Source organism: Balaenoptera acutorostrata, chromosome 14, assembly GCF_949987535.1.
Source record: "Balaenoptera acutorostrata chromosome 14, mBalAcu1.1, whole genome shotgun sequence".
NCBI classification, from domain to species: domain Eukaryota; kingdom Metazoa; phylum Chordata; class Mammalia; order Artiodactyla; family Balaenopteridae; genus Balaenoptera; species Balaenoptera acutorostrata.
In genome coordinates, this window is record NC_080077.1 from 92,592,742 (window position 1) to 92,616,756 (window position 24,015).

General features: G+C 37.4%; 1 protein-coding gene across 9 annotated transcripts in view; it reads right to left on the minus strand.

Moving 5' to 3' along the window:
- The window catches only part of PHF3 (PHD finger protein 3), a 107,285-nt gene that overhangs the window by 60,097 nt on the left and 23,173 nt on the right, over positions 1-24,015 (minus strand). The gene's annotated exons all lie outside the window — the stretch shown is intronic.

Consider the following 24,015-nt stretch of genomic DNA (forward strand, 5'->3'; position numbering starts at 1 on the left):
TTTTTCCCTCTTAAATTTCTTCTTTACAACAAACTCTAAAACACAGGTTTACTGAGTCAAAGAAGGCAAATTTATAGATTTTACCATTTTTAATCTCATCACATGGCTTTCGATAAAGAGTATAAACAATTTACAGTGCAAAAAGCTTCCCATTAAGTCTCAATTAAGAACTTACTAGCACTGAGTTTGAGATTTTTAAAAGAAACACGGTGACTAAAAAAGCTTGACATATATACTGCCTTTCTGTATTTCTTTAGCTTTGCCTACTCGCCTACTCAGGTCTTAATAAATGTGTTTCTCCCTCAATAATTTATATGAACTCTTCATGTAATATCTGTGTTACCTATTTGATGCAAGTATTTTCCCTTGCTTACCTTATTTTAGTATTATCTGGTGTCATTTTTTTTCTTCAGAATGCTGCCTTCAGTTACTCCAACACTATTAAATTATCCATCCTTTCTGCTGAAATTTAACACATTCTAAAGTCTTATATTTAAACATGCACAAACATTTCAACTTCTGTCAAACTCAATTCATACTTTGGGAAAAAACTGATTAGTATTTCACAGAAAGGGGGTTTCTATCAAACAAATCTAAAACAAAGACACTGGGTTAAACGACGTTAAAACAGTTTCTTCACTTCAGATCTTCAGAGCCTTCAATATGCTAAATAAAGGCATTTTATGAGGGGAAAAAACTGCACATGATGAAACTGTTTCCCAAGCCTTATATTCTCACACACACCAATAAAACATACAGCAAAATGCTAATGATGGTTATTTCAGAAAGGATTTTTCCCTTCTTCTTATTCACACTTTCTAATCCATCTCACATTAAAAATATTTTGTCAAAAACAATTTTCCCCCAAAATGTGTAATACATGTGTGAATGCCTAGAAAAAGAAGCTGGAAAGGTTTTCCATGCAGGGGGAAGTAGTATCATTGGTGCCACTTTTTAAAGCTTTCCTTTTTAAGTTATACATGCACATGGTTTTAAAGAGTTGTGTCTGGTTCTCAAAAAGACAACCCTCAGAATGGGAGAAAATATTGGCAAATGAAGCAACTGACAAAGGATTAATCTCCAAAATTTACAAGCAGCTCATGCAGCTCAATATCAAAAAAACAAACATCCCAATCCAAAAATGGGCAGCAGACCTGAATAGACATTTCTCCAAAGAAGACATACAGATTGCCAACAAACACATGAAAGAATGCTCAACATCACTAATCGTTAGAGAAATGTAAATCAAAACTACAATGAGGTATCACCTCACACCAGTCAGAATGGCCATCATAAAAACATCTACAAACAATAAATCCTGGGGAGAGTGTGGAGAAAAGGGAACCCTCTTGCACTGTTGGTGGGAATGTAAATTGATACAGCCACTATGGAGAACAGTACGGAGGTTCCTTAGAAAACTAAAAATAGAACTACCACACGACCCAGCAATCCCACTACTGGGCATATACCCTGAGAAAACCATAGTTCAAAAAGAATCATGTACCACAATGTACACTGCAGCTCTATTTACTATAGCCATCACATGGAAGCAACCTAAGTGTCCATCGACAGATGAATGGATAAAGAAGATGTGGTACATATATACAATGGAATATTACTCAGCCATAAAAAGAAATGAAATGGAGGTATTTGTAGTGAGGTGGATGGAGTTAGAGTCTGTCATACAGAGTGAAGTAAGTCAGAAAGAGAAAAACAAATACCATATGCTAACACATATATATATGGAATCTAAAAAAAAAAAAAAAATGAAGAACCTAGGGATAGGACACGAATAAAGACACAGACATAGAGAATGGACTTGAGGACATGGGGAGGGGGAAGGGTAAGCTGGGATGAAGTGACAGAGTGTCATGGACATATACACACTACCAAATGTAAAACAGATAGCTAGGGGGAAGCAGCCGCATAGCACAGGGACATAAGCTGGGTGCTTTGTGACCACCTAGAGGGGGATACGGAGGGTGGGAGGGAGATGCAAGAGGGAGGAGATATGGGGATATATGTATACGTATAGCTGATTCACTTCATTATACAGCAGAAACTAACACAACATTGTAAAGCAATTATACTCCAATAAAGATGTTTAAAAAAAAGTAATAAAAAAAATAAGAGCACACTGCCAAAAAAAAAAAAAAAGTTGTGTCTGGTTCTATGAAGCTTATTAAGGAAAACATTAATGCTCAGCACGCACGTCCCCCTCCACTTCCCCCACTGAACCTCAATTACTTCACTGGGAAAATGCAGACATTACCACCCTCCGCTGAAAGGTTTCTGTGAAAACTGAATAAACTATTGTAGTTTCCTACACAGTGCATGACATGCAAACAATAAGATTGTAGCCATTATTATATCCTGGCAGATTTTTTTCAAACAATTTTCTATAGCCCTAAGTGCCCTTCATTTGACCCCTTCCCAACTGTCAAAATAATTTCTCTTATTGCCAACATGACTCTATCAGGCTACTATAAGAGTGAGATGGTAATCATTCCCTAAATTTTTAACATTTTAATTCCATCCTAAAATACCGTTAAGTTATGTACCTTTAAGGTAATTCCTTCAAAAATATTTATTGAGCACCTACTATGTGTCACACACTGGCCTAGATTATTCCATATACCAGTGATACAGAATTCTGAAGACAAATGACCTGGTTTCTTATATATACATATATATATATAGTAAGGGGGTGGTATTTACATAGACTGAAATATACCAAAGTTACACAGCAACCAAATGAACAGATTGACCTATTTCAATTCCAATTCAAACTGTAAAAAGAAAACAATGAGTGGGAACTGGGTAAATAACTGAACGCTGACTGCATATTTGGAAATATTAAAAACTATCTTTAATTGTTTTAGGCAGGGTAATATTAGTGTTGTTATTTTTTTTTTAAATAAAGACTTCTTATATTTTGGAGATACATGCTGAAATATTTACAGATAAATGATATGATTTCTGGGCTATGCTTCAAAATAATCTTGGTTGGGGGGAGGTAAGGAGAAGTGAGTGGGGTATAAATGAAAAAAGACCAACTATTAACTGTATGAGTAACAGGTAGATGAGGGTCATTATACAAGTCTCGATGCTTTGTTTGATGTTTTCCATAAAATAGAAAAAATTTTAAAAAGTGTTCCCATGAAGCTTCATTTTAACGAGGGTGAGACAAATACATAGGATACGCGGCATGTTAGCTGATAAGCCATAGGAACAAAAGGCAAGAGTAACAGGGAGTACAAAGAAGGGAACACAGGGTGGCCTGTAATTTTAAACCGAATGGCCAGGGAAAGCCAGGGGTACTGGTTCCAGCTGTCTCCTGCACAAGAGCTTCCAGGCCAAAAGAAAGGAGCTCGCTGTGCAGGCTGGAAGGAGTCTGGGGATGACAACGCTGAGGTGACTTCTCAGCCAAAGCTGAACAAGTCGAGGGAACAGCTTTCTAGCTGGAAGGCACGTCAAGTACCTCGACTCTGAGGCGGGAGTGTGCCTAGGATGGTGCAAGAGCAGAACGGACTCAGGTCTGTGAGGCCAGATTAGGGAAAAGGGGGAGAGGGCAGACAAAAATAGAAGAGAGGTAAGGCAGCAAGCTGAAGTCGTTCTTGCAGGCCATGAGGACTTCAGCTTTTGCCTTTGTGTGAAATGGAAAGGTACCAGAGTGCTGTGAACACAAGGGTGATAGGATCTAACTTTTAACAAGAATACTCTTGGTGCTCTTTTCAGAATAGATGGGAGAGAATCCTCAGGGGCAGAAGCAGGGAAGCCACTTCCAGGCTAACGCAATAATCCAGATGAGAAATGGTAACCGCTAAAACCACAGTGGCAGTGAAGAAAGTGAGACGTACAAGTTGCCAGAATCTGGATGTATTCTGAAAATAATACCAACAGGATCTGGTGATCAACTGAATACAGAACGTGAAAGAGGGTACGTAAAGAATGACTTCAAAGTTTTCTGCTGAGCAACTCGAAAGAAGTTGCCATTTCTAGAGATGAGGGAGACTGTAGGCGAAAGTGGTACAAGGGGGACTGGGAGGTGGGGAAGCAGGTACCAAGAATTCAGTGTTACGTCTACAAGCCTAGGACACCTGAGGTCACGAGAAGCTAGGAAAGAGGCCTGGGGCACACTGTTCCCCACAGTTTTCAGAAGGAACCAACCCTGCCGACACTGTGAACTTGGACTCTGGCCTCCGGACTGTGAGACAACACATTTCTGTTGTTAAGCTGAGGTGATTTGTTAGGGTGGCCCCAGGACACTGACATAGCACTGGTGCTCCTTCTATTTTTTTAAAATTTTATTGAAATATAGTTGATTTACAAAAAAAAAAAAAAAGAATTCAGTGTTAGACATTAAGCTTAAGATGCCCAAGAGACATCCAAAGAAGTAAACGCAGGGGTCTGGACTATATGTATTTGGGAGCTGAATTATAAAGCATGTTTTAAGTCATAAAATTGTATAACATCACCATAGAAGTGAGTAGAAATAGAAAAGATGCCTAAAATCTGAACCCTGAGATACTCCGGTACCTAGAGGTCTGGAAGATGAAGAGGAGAATCAGAAGAAACTGAGAGGAAGAAGACAGCAAGGTGAGAGAATAACCGCGAGTGGCAAACCAAAGATCGAACCTGGCAGAGTGACACTGCCTGCAACCCAGTGCAGCTGGTGAGAGCAAAATCAGAATTTGGAGGAGAGATATTGGGGAAGAGAGCATTAAAATTTCTTCCAGGAGTTTGCTGTAAACAGAGCAAAAAGAACAGGGCAAGACAAATACACTGATGAATAAATATAAAACATGATGTGTGGTTAATACTGAAATTCAATTGCAAGGACTTTGACAGAGACTCTTTCAGACTTCTTTGCAATTCTATCAAGCACAGAGAAAAAGTACAGTAGATATCACATCATGGTAACTACAAACCATATCCATGAAAAACAGAGAATAGAAACCTAATCAGAAAACATGAAAATCTAATTTCATAAATATCTAAATAACTGATTTCATAAATATCTCAATATGTACCTAAATATAGGATATAAGGGCAAAAAATGTACCTAAGTTGTTTTTTTTTTTAATTACCAGGCAACATTTATTATGAAATTAAGGAAAATATCAAAATGTACATAACAAATTTTCAGTTGAATTAGCTCCGCTCCGTATTTCTAAAAACAAGCAGAGAGAGGAGGGGCACTTGGCCACCCAACAGCCAATTCTGGAAAACTTACAGTGACCAGGTAAACACCATTAATAAAAACTTGGGTGTTTAGGGGGTACTGTGGATTATTTTAGTTGCTTAAGGATTTGCTTCTTGGTTGTTTGAATCCTTTTTTTATCTCTTAGCGTTTCTTCTCTTCTGGTGGGATAGTATATGGAGAAATCGTTGTCTTACAGTTCATTTACACAGTCTACCAACTACAGACTCAACTTGGGTGAAAAACTAAACATGAATGTATTCCTATAAATACAACCCGAGGTGATACTACAGTTGACCCTTGAATAACATGCGTTTGAACTGTGAGGGTCCACTTATACACAGATTTTTTTTTCATAGTAAATACTCAGCATCACATGATCCATTGCTGGCTGAATCTGTGGACGTGAAACCGCAGATATGGTGGAACTGTGGACAGGAAGGTACCTCTGATATGGAAGGCAGACTGTAAGTTACACTCAGATTTTTGACTGCGCTGAGGGCTGGCATCCTTAACTCCACACTGTTCAAGGGTCAACTGTAGAACTATTTATTAACATTGGATTACTTTAATCTGACAAAAGGACTGACTAATCAACACTTAAATTAATGTATACTTTTCATTTGCTATTTCTCTACTGGGAGTGTACTTCCCTTACCCAGGAACCCAAGATCTTCAAAAGGCTGGCCACTACATGGGTCTAAACATGTTGCTACTCTTGTGTCACCTCCACACATAGACTTGCCCTGACCAGCCCAACTCAAATAGACGGTCTTGGTCACCAAACAACCAACCAGATAGTCTTTATCACCTTACATTCTACTTGGAAGCTCCAGGAGGACAGGGACTTTGTCTCAAACACAACTGTATCCTCCAGCATTGGCATATGATGGGTACGCAACAAATGTCTGTTAAATGAACAAACACTACCAACCACTTTTCACCAAAGCAAATCATTATACCTCACAACTGTGGGATCATGCGGTAAGCTGCTGATGCCTGCAATGCTATGTAATGAGAATGTTACCATAAAACAGGAATTGGTTGAAAAAAATGTGACTAACCCTCTTACAATATGGATCTTACCATTATTTATTGAGTTTCACATTGCAATGAACCAGATCCCAACTAGGCACTTTGTTTCATAACATTTTGTTTGCTTTTACCCAGACAAACAAAGCCAAGCAAAAAGTTCTTAAAGGATTAAATATTTTTCAGTAGGTAAGACTGAAACAATTAACAATCTTAATCTTAAGCCTAGGACAAGACTTTTAATGATATTACACACAACATTAAATAGAATATAAACTCCACGAGGGCAGGAATTTGTCATTGCTTTCTGATATATCTGTAACTCCTATAACAGCAGCTGGAACATACAATTGAGTACTCAGTCCTAAGCACAGCTTGGATGAAAAATGCGTGAATGTATACAAAAATTCAAGGTTCCCAAATTTTTATCTCAAGAGATTAGAACCACGTTGTTAAATTGGACTCCAATCAGGAAGTTACCATTAGTAAACAAAAGAAACAGAATAACAAACCTCTACTCCATATCACAGTAGTGTTGACTGACCCCTTGCAGAACTGAGTAAGAATGCTAATAGTTTTTAAAAACCACAGATTAGAAAGAAATATCCCAACATGAAACAACCAAACAGAAAAGCTACCCGCTCAGAAAGATACAATTAGTAATGCGTCAGAACTAAAGCCTCTTTACAACAGATAAAAGTCTCTACCTAAAAGGAACTTTGATGAAGTACATTAAATAGAGATTGAAAACATAACCTTAATTGCATCAAAAAGAATAAAATACCTAGCAATAAATTTAACAAAGGAGGTGAATGATCTGTACAATGAAAACTCTAAGATACTGATGAAAGAAACTGAAGACACAAGTAAGTGGAAAGATATTCCACGCTCATGGATTGGAAGAATTAATGTTGTTAAAATATCTAACATACCCAAAGCAACCTATAGATTCAATGCAGTCCCTAACAAAATTCCAACGGATCTTTCACAGAAATAGAAGAAACAATCCTGAAATTCGTATGGAACCGCAGAAGACCCTGAATAGCCAAAGCAGTCTTAAGAAAGAAGAACAAAGCTGGAGGCATCACACTCCCTGATTTCAAACTATACTACAAAGCTATAACCATCAAAATAGACACATTGATCAAAGGAACAGAATAGAGAGCCCAGAGACAAAACCACGCATATATGGTCATTCATTTATGACAACAGAGCCAAGAATATACAATCAGGGTAGTCTCTTCAATAAATGGTGTTGGGAAAACTGGATAGCTACATGTAAAATAATGAAACTAGGGCTTCCTTGGTGGCACAGTGTTTGAGAGTCCACCTGCCAATTCAGGGGACACAGGTTTGAGCGCTGGTCTGGGAAGATCCCACATGCCGTGGAGCAACTGGGCCCGTGAGCCACAACTGCTGAGCCCACATGGCACGACTGCTGAGACCCGCAGGCCTAGAGCCCATGCTCCACAGCGGGAGAGGCCACTGCAATGAGAGGCCTGTGCACTGCGGCAAGGAGTGGCCCCTGCTCACTGCAACTGGAGAGAGCCCACACACAGCAATGAAGACCCAACACGGCCAAAAATAAATTATTTAAAAAAAAAAAAAAAAGAATGAAACTAGACCACCATCTTACACCATACACAAAAATCAACACAAAATGAATTAAAGACATGAAACCATAAAACTCCTAGAAGAAAACAGAGAGAGTAAGCTCCTTGATATTGGTTTTGGCAATAATTTTTTGGATTTGACACCAAAAGCAAAGGCAACAAAAGCAAAAATAAACAAGTGTGACTACCTCAAACTAAAAAGCTTCTGCACAACAAAGGAAACCATCAACAAAATGAAAAGGCAACCTACAGAATTGGAGGAAATATTTGCATATCATATAGCTGATATGAGGTTAATATAGAAAATATATAAAAACACACAACTCAACAGAAAAACAAACAATCCAATTAAAAAATGGGCGAGGAATTGAACATTTTTCCAAAGAAGACATACAAATAAATGGCCAACAAGTATATGAAAAGGTGCTCAACAATCCCTAATCATCTGGAAATGCAAATCAAAACCACAATGAAATATCACCTCATGCCTGTCAGAATGGTTATCTTCAAAAAAACAAGAGAAACAAGTGCTGGCAAGGATTTGGAGAAAGAGAGCCCTCGCACACTGCTGGAAGGAATGTAAATTGCTGCAATAGCTATGGAAAACAGTATGGAAGTTCCTCAAAATATTAAAAATAGAACTATCATAGAATCCAGCAATTTCACTCCTGGGTGTATATCCAAAGGAGATGAAAACAGGATATTGGAGAGATATCTGCACTCCCATGTTCACTGCAGCATTAGTTACAACAGTCAAGATATGGAAACAACCTAGTCCATCCCTGGCTGACTAGATAAAGATGTGGTATATATAAATGGAATACTACTGTCATGAGAAAGAAAAAATCCTGCCATTTGGGATTACATGGATGGACCCGAGGGCATTATGGTAAGTGAAATAATCCAGACAGAGAAAAAAACAAATACTACATGGCTATCACTTATATGTGGAATCTAAAAAAAAGTCAAACTTAGAGAAAAAGAGTAAAAGGTAGTTTCCAGGGGGAAATAAGGAGAGGCTGAGGTTGGTAAAAGCTTACAAACTTGCAGCTATAAAATGAATAAGGTCTGAGGAGCTCATGTAAAAACATGGTGACTATAGTTGATACCACTGCACAGTATAACTGAAATTTGCAACAAGAATAGAACTTAAATGTTCTTACTACACACATACATAAAGATAAATATATGAGATGAAGGATATATTAATTATCTAGATGGGGGGAATCCATTCACAAAGTATATCAAATCACCATGATATACACTTTAAATATCGTATAGCTTTATATGTCACTTATAATGCAAAACTGAAAATTTTAAAAACCTGATAGAAAAAGCATCAACAAAGCAATAAATTTAGAACACATAAGAGAATTGTAAGAACTTGAAGATTACAAGAAGAGAATTCTAATAAACAAACATACTGGATAAACTTTGAATATACCTAGGTAAGAGCCTTAATGAGTAAAAAATGAATTAATATTTTATGTATTTAGTCTATATCAACTATATATAGCAAAATGTATCTTGTTCCATTCCACAATGTAGGTTTATAAGTCAGTAAACACTTTGTTATCTTCAATAGTCTCTCTGGGTTCCTATGAGCAGTAATGGACCGGGTGATCCCTTACCAAGTTCATTTTAGCTAACATTTTAATTCTAGAGCCCTTCCTAAAGAAAATCAAGTAAATAGCAGCCCTCAGAGAAAAACTAATTTAATAAAATTTATTCCCGCCATGTGTTACACATGCACACACCATAATTCAAGCACACACCATAATTCAAAAGCATGTACGTTAATTTTATTTCACATTTCTCTAATTATCTCAGTTTCCTGGCCTCTCAATTAGATGGACGAAATTATATCAGATGTTTGAGAAAGATACACTATTAGGTCTAAAGAGATTATTATTAAAAAAAGAGAAAGAAACCATTTAAAAAAATTTTTCCAAGTGTATTTGTCTCAGGTCCAATTAATGTAGGGACCAAAAGACCTAATACTAAAACAGTACCTAAGGATATCACTAATAATGAATAATAATTTATTTCCTAAGATAATTCAATCAACAGTTAAAAGTTAAATTATGTTCATTATATTGTTTTTAAAAAGGAAGAGCTTTCTAATTAATATATTTTAGAAAATAACCCATCCAAAATGGTTAAAATAAAAAATGGTTTTAAAACTATGTGTTCCTTGGGAAATGTTTTATATGAAATAACTATTTTCCTAAAACATCACATGAATATTTCCATATTAAAGACAACACTGCTTGCCCATTAGTCAAGGTCATTTGTTTGACAATTTTCCTGTGACCAGTGTGTTATCAAACTTGACTTAAAGCACTTCTATCAATGTTAAACCTTAAACCCAGAAAAGAGTTTTCTACCAAACCAATCAACAGATCAGCTACCAAACTGACATCAGATGTACTTTTTGTGAAGTTGCATATCAGGAGATCTTTCATAAAGAAACGGTACAGGTGACCCTTGAACAACTCGGGGGTTAGGGGTGGCGGCCTTCCATGCAGCCGAAAATCCATGTGTAACTTATGTTCAGCCACCCACCATTCTGTATGAGCGAGTCGTGCAGCACTACAGTATTTACTATGGAAAAAAAAATCCACATGTAAGTGGACCCGCATACTTCAAACCCGTGCTGTTCAAGGGTCAACTGTAATTATACACATAAAACAGGAAATTATGGTTTTGAAGCCAAAATTAAAATATTTAACCTAAGAATGAGGGAAAAAAATCAGTAAGTACTTTAAGAAGCACTCTGCCTCTGCAACAATGGCAGTGTACATAATTCTCCCTAGAACTTACACAGTTGGACATCAACACACATTCATTGTATCTGGGATGAAAAATAAAAAGGAGTGTAACAAAACGTATTTTTAAAATCTGAGAACTCATTATGACAACCTAAAAAGAAAAAAATAATTTGCCACTTCAGGCAATTAATGTGATCATTTTACCAACTCTTACTCTGGAAATTCATAACCAAATGTTAATCCCTTCCCTTTAATCTGCCTCTTCAGTAGGAACTGTAGTTTAGAGCAGGGGTCCCCAACCCGTTAGGAACCGGTCCGCACAGCAAGAGGTGAGCAGCGAGCAGGTGAAGCTTCATCTGTATTTACAGCCGCTCTCCATCGTTCTCATTACCGCCTGAGCTCCACCTCCTGTCAGATCAGCAGTGGCATTAGATTCTCATAGGAGCGTGAACCCTACTGTGAACTGCACATGCGAAGGATCTAGGTTGTGCGCTTCTTATGAAAATCTAATGCCTGATGATCTGAGGTGGAGCTGAGGCAGGGATGCTAGCGCTGGGCAGCGGCTGCAAATACAGATCCTCGTTAGAGAGGTCTGACTGCACAGAGACCATAATCAATCAGCTGCTTGCAGACTCACATCAAAACCCTATCACGCTGCATCTTACAGAGTAGACTGGACATACGCAACACACTTTGGGTATCACTGTCTCCCATCACCCCCAGATGGGACCATCTAGTTGCTACAACTGATTCCATCAAGTATCATCAAGGGATGCACAAAACCATTAAAGGCTAATGAGGAACAAAATATTCCCATGTTGCAGTTATACCCCTACAAATTACCTAATAACTCAAGTATTTAGGAAAGAGAGCTTTGGCTGCTGCCACCTTAATCCAGCAATCAAATCTATCATCAAAACCAGTGTAAGACTCCTAACATGATATAACATTAACTACAGAGCTTCACCCATGAAGGAGTCTTGCCAAAATATGTTTAACCCGAATCTAATCAAGCTTATTTTAAACCTAACTTCCAATTTACAGGAAATTAAAGAAATAGAGGAATAAGCCAAAGGACACCAAACACAAAAAAAATTAAAATCTAAAACTTGGGACAATCCTAAGAGACATTTGGTTTTATCTCTTCAAAAAGTCAGTATCATTGGAAAAGGGTGTGAGAGGCCTCAGAAATATAACTAAAGACAATACAAGGTCTTTGATTGCATCTTGATTTGAAAAAATCAAGTGAAAATGATATTTTGGGGACAAATGGCAAATTTGAATATGGACAGATATTAGATTTTAGGAAACTATTTGTTACATGTGATTATGGCATTGCTAAGTAGAAATCCTTTGTTTGGAGATGCATGATGAAGTTAAACTAATTGGGTGGAAGAACTGGCAAACTGATAAATGGATGCAGCAAATACAGCAAAATATTAACAGGTGAATCTTGGTGATGGGTAAATGTGTGTATACTCTACCCTTCTTTGTTCCAGTATGTTTTAAGTTTTCAAAATACAAAATTAAACTTTTAGCAGAAAAAAAAGGCCAATATAGAAGTTTATCCTTAATCAGGTATCTAAACAGCATATAATATAAATGATTTACAATCCACGTTGTTCCAAGACAGATTTAAAGTGGCCTTTAGAAACATATACAGATTGGTTCAAGATGGTGAAGTAGAAGGACATGCTCTCACTCCCTCTTGCGAGAGCACCGGTATCACAACTGCTGAACAATCATCAACAGGAAGACACTGGAACTCACCAAAAAAGATACCCCACATCCAAAGACAAAGGAGAAGCCACAATGAGATGGTAGGAGGGGCGCAATCACAGTAAAATCAAATCCCATAACTGGGGGGCGGGTGACTCACAAACTGAAGAACACTTATACCACAGAAGTCCACCCACTGGAGTGAAGGTTCTCAGCCCCACGTCAGGCTTCCCAACCTGGGGTTCCGGCAACAGGAGGAGGAATTCCTAGAGAATCAGACTTTGAAGGCTAGCGGGATTTGATTGCAGGACTTTGACAGGACTGGGGGAAACAGAGACTCCACTCTTGGAGGGCACACACAAAGTAGTGTGCACGTCGGGACCCAGGGGAAGGAGCAGTGATTCCGTAGAAGACTGAACCAGACCTACCTGCTAGTGTAGGAGGGTCTCCTGCAGAGGCAGGAGGTGGCTGTGGCTCACCATGGGGACAAGGACACTGGCAGCAGAAGTTCTGGGAAGTACTCCTTGGCATGAGCCCTCCCAGAGTCCACCATTAGCCCCACCGAAGAGCCCGTGTAGGCTCCAGTGTTGGGCGCTTCAGGCCAAACAACCAATAGGGAGGGAACCCAGCCTCACCCATCGGCAGTCAAATGGATTAAAGTTTTACTGAGCTCTGCCCACCAGAGCAACACCCAGCTCTACCCACCACCAGTCCCTCCCATCAGGAAACTTGCACAAGCCTCTTAGATAGCCTCATCCACCAGAGGGCAGACAGCAGAAGCAAGAACTACAATCCTGCAGCCTGTGGAACAAAAACCACATTCACAGAAAGATAGACAAGATGAAAATAGGCAAGACAGACCATATATGTCTACAAGAGACCCACTTCAGACTTAGGGACACATACAGACTGAAAACGAGGGGATGGAAAAACATATTCCATGCAAATGGAAATTAAAACAAAGGTGGAGTAGCAATACTCATATCAGACAAAAAAGACTATAAAATAAAGAATGTTACAAGAGACAAGGAAGGACACTACATAATGATCAAGGGATCAATCCAAGAAGATATAACAATTATAAATATATATACACCCAACACAGGAACACCTCAATACATAAAGCAACTGCTAACAGCTATAAAAGAAGAAATTGACAGGAACACAATAATAGTGGGGGACTTTAACACCTCACTTACACCAACGGACAGATCACCCAAACAGAAAATTAATAAGAAAATACAAGCTTTAAATGACACAATGGACCAGATAGATTTAATTGATATTTATAGGACATTCCATCCAAAAACAGATTACACTTTCTTCTCAAGTGCGCACGGAACATTCTCCAAAATAGATCACATCTTGGGTCACAAATCAAGCCTCAGTAAATTTAAGAAAACTGAAATCATACCAAGCATCTTTTCTAACCACAACACTATGAGGTTAGAAATCAATTACAGGGAAAAAAAGTAAGAAACACAAACACATGGAGGCTAAACAATACGTTACTAAATAACCAAGAGATTACTGAAGAAATCAAAGAGGAAATCAAAAAATACCTAGAGACAAGTAACAATGAAAACACAATGATCCAAAACCTATGGGATGCAGCAAGAGCAGTTCTAAGAGGGAAGTTTATAGCAATACAAGCCTACCTCAAGAAAGAAGAAAACTCTCAAGTAAACAATCTAACCTTACACCTCAAGAAACTAGAGAAAGAAGAACAAACAAAACCCAAAGTTAGTAGAAGGAAAGAAATCATAAAGATTAGACGAGAAATAAATGAAATAGAAACAAAGAAAACAATAGCAAAGATCAATAAAACTAAAAGCTGGTTCTTTGAGAAGATAAACAAAATTGATAAACCATTAGCCACACTCATCAAGAAAAAGAGGGAGAGGACTCAAATCAATAAAATTAGAAATGATAAAGGAGAAGTTACAACAGACACCGCAGAAATACAAAGCATCCTAAGAGACTACTACAAGCAACTCTATGCCAATAAAATGGACAACCTGGAAGAAATGGACAAATTCTTAGAAAAGCACAACCGTCCAAGACTGAACCAGGAAGAAACAGAAAACATGAACAGACCAATCACAAGCACTGAAATTGAAACTGTGATTAAAAATCTTCCAACAAACAGAAGTCCAGGACCAGATGGCTTCACAGGTAAATTATATCAAACATTTAGAGAAGAGCTAACATCCATCCTTCTCAAAATCTTCCCAAAAAATGCAGAGGAAAGAACACTCCCAAACTCATTCTATGAGGCCACCATCACCCTGATACCAAAACCAGACAAAGATACTACAAAAAAAGAAAATTACAGGCCAATATCACTGATGAATATAGATGCAAAAATCCCCAACAAAATACTAGCAAACAGAATCCAAAAGCACATTAAAAGGATCATACACCATAATCAAGTGGGGTATATCCCAGGAATACAAGGATTCTTCAATATATGCAAATCAATCAATGTGATACACCATATTAACAAATTCAAGGAGAAAAACCATATGATCATCTCAATAGATGCAGAAAAAGCTTTCGACAAAATTCAACACCCATTTATGATTAAAACCCTCCAGAAATAGGCATAGAGGGAACTTACCTCAACATAATAAAGGCCATATATGACAATCCCACAGCCAACATCGTTCTCAATGGTGAAAAACTGAAACCATTTCCACTAAGATCAGGAACAAGACAAGGTTGCCCACTCTCACCACTATTATTCAACATAGTTTTGGAAGTGTTAGCCACAGCAATCAGAGAAAAAAACAAATAAAAGGAATCCAAATCGGAAAAGAAGAAGTGAAACTGTCACTGTTTGCAGATGACATGATAGTATACATAGAGAATCTTAAAGATGCCTGCAGAAAACTACTACAGCTAATCAATGAATTTTGTAAAGCTGCAGGATACGAAATTAATGCACAGAAATCTCTTACATTCCTATACACAAATTATGAAAAATCTGAAAGAGAAATTAAGGAAACACTCCCATTTACCACTGCAACAAAAAGAATAAAATACCTTGGAATAAACCTACCGAGGGAGACTAAAGACCTGTATGCAGAAAACTATAAGACACTGATGAAAGAAATTAAAGATGATACAAACAGAGAGATATACCATGTTCTTGGATTGGAAGAATCAATATTGTGAAAATGACTGTACTATTCAAAGCCACCTACAGATTCAATGCAATGCCTGTCAAATTACCAATGGCATTCTTTACAGAACTAGAACAAAAAATCTTAAAATCTGTATGGCGACACAAAAGACCCCAAATAGCCAAAGCAGTCTTGAGGGAAAAAAACTGGAGGAATCAGACTCCCTGACTTCAGACTATACTACAAAGCTACAGTAATCAAGACAATATGGTACTGGCACAAAAACAGAAACACAGATCAATGGAACAAGATAGAAAGCCCAGAGATAAACCCACGCACCTATGGTCAACTAATCTAGGACAAAGAAGGCAAGGATATACAATGGAGAAAAGACAGTCTCTTCAATAAGTGGTGCTGGGAAAACTGCACAGCTACATGTAAAAGAATGAAATTAGAACACTCCCTAACACCATACACAAAAATAAACAAAAATAAACTCAAAAGGGATTAGAGACCTAAATGTAAGACCAGACACTATAAAACTCTTAGAGGAAAACACAGGCAGAACACTCTGTGACATAACTCACAGCAAGATCTTTTTTGATCCACCTCCTAGAGTAATGGAAATAAAAACAAAAATAAACAGATGGGACCTAATGAAACTTAAAACCTTTTGCAAAGCAAACTACAAAGATGAAAAGACAACCCTCAGAATGGGAGAAAATATTTACAAATGAATCAATGGACAAAGGATTAATTTCCAAAATATATAAACAGCTCATGCAGCTCAATATCAAAAAAACAAACATCCCAATCCAAAAATGGGCAGAAGACCTAAATAGACATTTCTCCAAAGAAGATATACAGATGGCCAAGAAGCACATGAAAAGCTGCTCAACATCACTAATTATTAGAGAAATGCATATCAAAACTACAGTGAGGTTATCACCTCACACCAGTTAGAATGGGCATCATCAGAAAATCTACAAACAACAAATGCTGGAGAGGGTGTAGAGAAAAGGGAACCCTCTTTCACTGTTGGTGGGAATGTAAACTGATACAGCCACTATGGAGAACAGTATGGACGTTCCTTAAAAAACTAAAAATAGAACTACCATATGACCCGGCAATCCCACTACTGGGCATATACCCAGAGAAAACCATAATTCAAAAAGACATATGCACCCCAATGTTCATTGCAGCACTATTTACAATAGCCAGGTCATGGAAGCAACCTAAATGCCCATCGACAGACGAATGGATAAAGAAGTTGTTGTACATATATACAATGGAATATTACTCAGCCATAAAAAGGAACGAAATTGGGTCATTTGTAGAGACGTGGATGGATCTAGAGACTGTCATACAGAGTGAAGTAAGTCAGAAAAAGAAAAACAAATATATTAACGCCATGTATGTGGAACCTAGATAAATGGTATAGATGAACCGGTTTGCAGGGCAGAAATAGAGACACAGATGTAGAGAACAAACGTATGGACACCAAAGGGGGGAAAGCAGCAGGGGGGTGGGGGCGGTGGGATGAATTTGGAGATTGGGATTGATATGTATACACTAATATGTATAAAATAACTAATAAGAAACTGCTGTATAAAAAAATTATTTAAATTAAAAAAAAAAACTGAATACATGACTACCACAGGAACGTTAATGGCAAAATGGTTAATGAGAACTGTCAATTGGAGGAGCATTTAAGATGGGTCACTATTACAGTAACTGAGAATTACAGGAAACTTGAAAGGCCTGGAATCTTATAACTCATATAAAAAAAACTTGATAGAGGTTTTCCTAGATTTGATAACAATCTTAAAAATTTATATCATGTTTCAACAGTGAACTGTACAGCTGCAAGAAGTTTTCTGAACCATCAACAAAAATCCAGATTTTAATACTGCCATATTCCTGTAACTCTTAACATTGTTAGTGATAAAAAAAAATCCTCTCTCACAAAGTCTTCTGTTGGTCTAAGTTCAAAACCATGGCTACCTTTACTATTGAGATTTTATAACACAAAAGTTGTATACAGGTTAAATTAGTCCATTTTTAATTACCCATCCTTTACTGAGCATTATATTCCACATGGGAGTCACGTTTGATAAACTCCCAGTTATACAGTTACCCTCAGACACACACTGATGCAGCCACACGTTGTCTTTTTGAGAGTAGGTTCATCATAATGGTGCAGAATAACTTCAGTTTGCTTCAAACACAGATGTGTCTTTAACCTCTGTGATAATATATACCCTGCATTTAAACAGTAGCTCTTAAATAAGCAGTGATAGATAGCACAGTGATTGTAAAACTGAAGAGACAACTTGAATTACTTACTTCAATGCTGTTATTCTTAGTGCAAATCAATCTCTCATCTTTGCAGAGTTTACTTACTGGAACCAATGTTTCATGTGTTTTTTCCACATGTTAAAGAACATAGTAATATTCCTAAAAATATTAATCCATTACTTTTGTCCTTTTTGTACTGTAATGTATATTATGGTTTTTAATATTTTTTTGTCATGGGTATATTAAGTCTAAAAAAAGAAAATTTCAGAGAAAAAAAAAAATATACCAAATGTCAATTTACCATGCTAAAGACAAGACTGAATATTCTCTCTCTCTCTTCTCTGTATAGAAAAATGATTATACAAAATGTAATATGACGAGGTAATCAAAGAGGATGCACCCTCCCCCCCCAAAAAAAGCATTATAGAGATGTGTCAGGCAATTAACAAAAATAATTTTATTATTTTTCTGGATTTTGTAATGGTTGTGGTATTTCAAAGCTTCTTAAAATTTGCGTTTTATTTCTTTTTTTATTCTAAATAAATATTTACTTTCAAACCAAAAAATAAAATAAAAAATAAAGAGATAAAAAATATAAGGTAATATTTTAAAAGAAAAAAAGGAAGAAAAAGCAAAAGAAAAATACAGGTAAGAAACTAAGGTGAAGTCAAGGATGATGTCAGTACCCAGAATGAGTTACAAATATTTACATTTTAGTAGGAGTTCCCTGATTCTAATGAAGCTTAAAAGTCAAAGTTTGTCAGGCACTTAGCAAAACACTTCAGGGGAAAAAATAGTCATTATACATTTAAAAAGTACTGCCTCTAAGTAAAATACTTTACCATTTCAACAGACACCCATATAGCAGCTTTCATTAGACTTTAAGTATACATTAAGCCAGTGGTCTCCTAAGGATGTGACTATACCTAAAGGGATGCATACACAATCAATCTGTGACCAGGAAGAAAATATTACTATGTATATTAACTGTTACCTAAAAACTAAAAAGAAATTAAACTTTACCAATAGTTAATCAAACTGACACTAGTAATCTGTGCTGTATTCATGTCAGTCACAATTATCTAAAGAGAAAGATCTGAGAGAAGAGTGAGAATTTCATAAAATGGAGGAGTTGACACCTTTAATGGCATTTGTTTGCCTTCAACATTTTGCAGTGTTTCAGGATGTCATCAATGTAGCTTTTTATTTATATTTTTTAAAAAACTTTATAAACAGTAGATTGCTTACAGTAATTTTAATGAAATGGTAAATGACTATTAGAATCTTTATACCACACAGAGGTTCTCCAATAACTCACAGCAAAGTCCTGAAAAACTGTTTTACCTAAGAGTGAGTTATACATCTTTCTTTCACACAAAGTGAGACAAATACTTTACAAATGAGACAAGTGCTACAAATATACTGACTTTTTTATTATAAAGCAGCTGTAAATGATAAGTTATATGAAAAAATAAGCACCTTAGTCTGTCCCTTCTAGATGAAAGTGACATTTTAGGAATGAGTCAGAAAATAATTGCTTTTCTAAAAGAAACTTTGGCTAAGCAAATGCCCGTTTAAAAATGTTTCCATCATTATATAATTTGTGACTAAAAACGAAATGTGGCACCTATGAAAACTTTTATCTCGACACTTCAATAAACTCAACTTAGAATCCGATGTATAAAAGATTTTATCAGAATGACAAAGTGAAATTCTCAAAAATATATTCAATCATACTGCACTCCAAAAAAGTTCTTGTACAATTGATAATTCTAATTAATTTTAAAGTAGAAATATCATTTATGATATCTATAGCTCATTTAAAATATCTACTGTATGTGTTATATAATGGACATTAATATATTAGTAAAGTAGGACAAGTATATAAACACACATGCAAGTATGAATGAGTACTCGAAAATGTCTTACTGATAAACACATACAGTCAAAAGGTTTGGACACCATTCCCTCAATGAAATGAAGCCTCTGATATACAAATAGTAATTCTGACACCCACTCCCTCTTTGGGCTGAAACAACACAAGAATTCATTCTCCCTCTAAAATTTCTGATATGAGCAGATGATCATGATCTATGAACAAAGACCTAAATTTTACAAACTAAGATCTAAGTTCCATTAGTTAGGAGTGAAAAATACTCAGCCTAGAAAAATCTTTGACAAGTGAAGCAGGCTCACCTCTAAACAGGCCAAGTATTCAAACCCAGGTTGACCTGTGAGCTGGGACAGGCCTACCAAGAAAAAGGTCCTGATCTCAGCATCCCCAGAGTGAACTAAAAAAACTGTGCCTGAGCCAGCTGGCTAGCAGCTGCCCAATGTCCATTCAGCCATCCTTCCTCATTCACTAGAATTCCTGTTATTTCACATGGTCATCCAAATTAAGACTACACTTTTCAATCTACCTTACTGCCAGATGTGGCCAATGTCTAAGTAACGACCACCAGAATTAAAGGATGAATGGTACGTGCAACTCTCAGAAGATGATCATAAAGAAAGGGGACATACCTTCCCCTTCCCTTTTCTCTTTTACTGGCTAGACTCCAACTTGATAGCTGGAAGAGCCATCTGAAACTATGAAGTGAATCTGGAGATAGATATCATACTTGGTAGTGCAAGGAAGAGGGAACTTAGGTCCCTGACATTGTGGAGCCCCAAACCAGCTCTCAGTCACTTTCTTCTGAGCTATTATGTGATAAAATGATTTTTTTTTTTTCTCAAACTTCAGAAGATGTATTTATCTTAGCAAACACATGTGGGGTGCTTAACTCTATGCCAGTATGCCAGACGGAGGTGGGATGAGAATGCATGCAGATGTATTAGAGTGCTCTTGGGAGGGACATCTGTGGGAGGGAGGGAGGGAGGGAGGGAGCAGAGTTGGAGTGAGGGAAAGGTTGAGATGTGGTGCAGCGGCAACAGAGGCCTCAACTCGGCCAACCCTTCGGGAGCTCGGAAGCTGGGGCGAATCTTCAGAGTCAGCTTGAGTTGTGGTGATGGTACCAGGCTTTTGTACCCCCATGGCAACCAGTCATTGGATGCAGGTTGCCCTGGGAAGAGGGTGTGATTTGGGGTGAGGCAACGCTACCACCAAGGCAATTCTGAAGGGAGATCTCAGCTGGCAGCATTTCTTTCTTTATACCACTGTTATTTGGAGTTTTCCGTCACTCCCAGCTGAACCTAATCCTAGGCCAAAAGGCCAAAACTTTTTCATTAAGATGACCCAGTGAGTCACAATCCATGAGAACCAAATCCATGACAGCAACAGACTAGGAAAAGAACAGGAAGTCTTGAATAGGTAAAGGATTTCTGGTATCAGCCAGGACACTGAGGATGCCTAGGTCTATGATTTGGGAAAATCCAGGTAACCAGACTTCCCTAATTCTCTAATAACAGGGATCTGCCATTGCCAAGGAATTATGAAATTCAACTCCTCTGGCTGCCAGGTACACCCATCTCTAGGATAGGGAGGGTGGGCCAGGGATAGGGCCCTAAGACAAGCTCATCTCTCTCTCTGGCCCCTAAGTCAAACAGGCTCGTCGAGATCTCATAAGAAGATTGCACATGCAGCTCCTTTATCAGAATTCCTTTTTGGTCAATATCCTCAAAAGATGGCAAAGTACAGAGTTTAGAGATTTTATTATTCATTTTTCTCCCTGATGGGGAACAAAAAATGGTAAGAATAAAAATTATGGAGATTAATTAGACAAGAATAGAAAATCAAGATCAAGAAAGCAAGGATCCTTAGTTTTGTTTATATCAAAATGATTTTCAAATTACAAAGTAGAATAATTCTCTACTTTAAAGATTAAAAAGCTGTTCATAAACCATTCATAAATACCAACTGTTCAACCAACTTTTGCACATCTAGTATGTAACAATATTCTATGATTATGAGAAATAAAGTATATTTGATCGGTTGGTACCACATTAAACAATTATCAAATTAAGAACCCTAATCTTTCAAATTGCAAAATCATAGACTATTAGCCTTTCTGCCCGAAGAATACTACCCACTATCCACACATGGTACCATAAAACTTTTTTACTCCACTATGTTAAAATGTACAAACCTCAGTAAACTGCGAGATCACTTGCATTAGAAAACATTTAATAATGCAAACAGTTCTGGAACTGTTAGAGAGTTAACAATCATGTGTAAATTAGCTATATACTAATGGGATAAGCCTACTTGCTTAAATTCTGAGCTAAGATCACAGACAAGGTATAAAAATTAATTTTCATCATAGACAGAGTAAGCAGTTAATTCTGGAGGAAAAAAAACATTTTAAACATTTTGCAGATAAAGAATGAGGTGGAAAGGAATTCAGCTGAAAAGAAAGGAAGGGGTAGAAAGGTGAGCAAATTCAGAAAACAAAAGATGGTCAACAACAAGCATAATACATGTTTTCAAACTGGTGTAGGATAAGGGGTTTAAAAACACTTCTCTTTCATACCTCTGCACAAAACCAGGACTCACAGGTCAGGCTCATTGTATTATTATTCTAAATCAACAAAGTTATGGGTTTAAAAAGCTTGTGAAAAGCTAATCTGAAAATATGCCCAATCCTAACCTTGTTAAAGAGAAAAGTAAATTCAAATTTATACATCTTCAGAACTGACTCATGTCCGTTATGTTCTTCTTGTATTTTAAATTGCATTTTAATACAATATATCTTTAAAATCTGACATGTATTCTCTTCAAAATATTGTACCAACCATATTTTATGAATTCTACATTTTTAAATAACCAAAAAAGAATATTTCCAGACTGATAAAAGCAATAAAATTATCAGATTATACTTTGTTCTGACAAGAGAAAAAAACACCTTGCCTTTCTGACTCAAAACACAGGTGATAGTTTTCTCTTTTCTTGCAATTAGAGTACACCACCACCAGGAGGTAGCAGTCCAATAATCACAGACAGAAATGAAGTTTTAGACTAGAGTTCCAAACCAGTGGTCTTACAGTGAGATTTGTCAGATGTGCTATTTCTCCTACTTAAGAAAACTTAAAACTATTTAAATTACCATAATGGAACAAATAATTATCAGACATCATTTTAAATTAAAATATCTAAAAATAGGGGCTTCCCTGGTGGCGCAGTGGTTAAGAATCTGCCTGCCAATGCAGGGGACACGGGTTTGAGCCCTAGTCAAGGAAGATCCCACATGCCGCGGAGCAACTAAGCCCGTGCGCCACAACTACTGAGCCTGCGCTCTAGAGCCCGCAAGCCACAACGACTGAGCCCACGTGCTGCAACTACTTAAGCCCGCGCGCCTGGAGCCCATGCTCCACAAGAGAAGACACCAGAATGAGAAGCCCGTGCACCGCAACAAAGAGTAGCCCCCACTCGCTGCAACTAGAGAAAGCCCACGTGCAGCAACGAAGACCCAACACAGCCAAATAAGTAAACTTATTTTTTTTTAATCTAAAATATCTAAAAATAAATTAATGTTCACTCCCTTAAACTATCCTAGGCTGCTATCCACTCAAGGGAGCATGATTCACACTGTATTCTCTGATTGGTACTCACTGGAGTTGTACAAACCAAGCAGTAAAATGCTCTCATCCTAATCTTAAACTGGTTACAGGAAAATATCTTTACCAGACAAAAGGAATAAAATCAATTGTGTTTAGAACAATGTCATCATTTTGGATTCCTCTGTTTTAGTAAACTTCTAATTAATCATCCCATGACAATTTACCTCTTTGCTATGTAATTATACATTGAATAACTGATTTATCATTCAAGATGGACTTAGAGACATAATCAATAGTCTATGATAAAAGATCAAAATTAGAGAACGAAGGTATTTTAGGGAAGAAGAGACCACAGAGGGCAGTACCAACAACAACAGCTCCACTTTAGAAATCTTTTCACAACATTCTCAACTAAAGCAAACATAATAAATATGGAAGAGAGAAAAGTACAAGGGGAAGAAGTAGAAAGTACAGGCCTAAAGAGTTTTAAAAGAATCTAGGTTGGGCTTCCCTGGTGGCACAGTGGTTGAGAATCTGCCTGCTAATGCAGGGGACACGGGTTTGAGCCCTGGTCTGGGAAGATCCCACATGCCGCGGAGCAACTAGGCCCGTGAGCCACAACTACTGAGCCTGCGCGTCTGGAGCCTGTGCTCCGCAACAAGAGAGGCCGCGACAGTGAGAGGCCTGCGCACCGCGATGAAGAGTGGCCCCCGCTTGCCGCAACTAAAGAAAGCCCTAGCACAGAAACGAAGACCCAA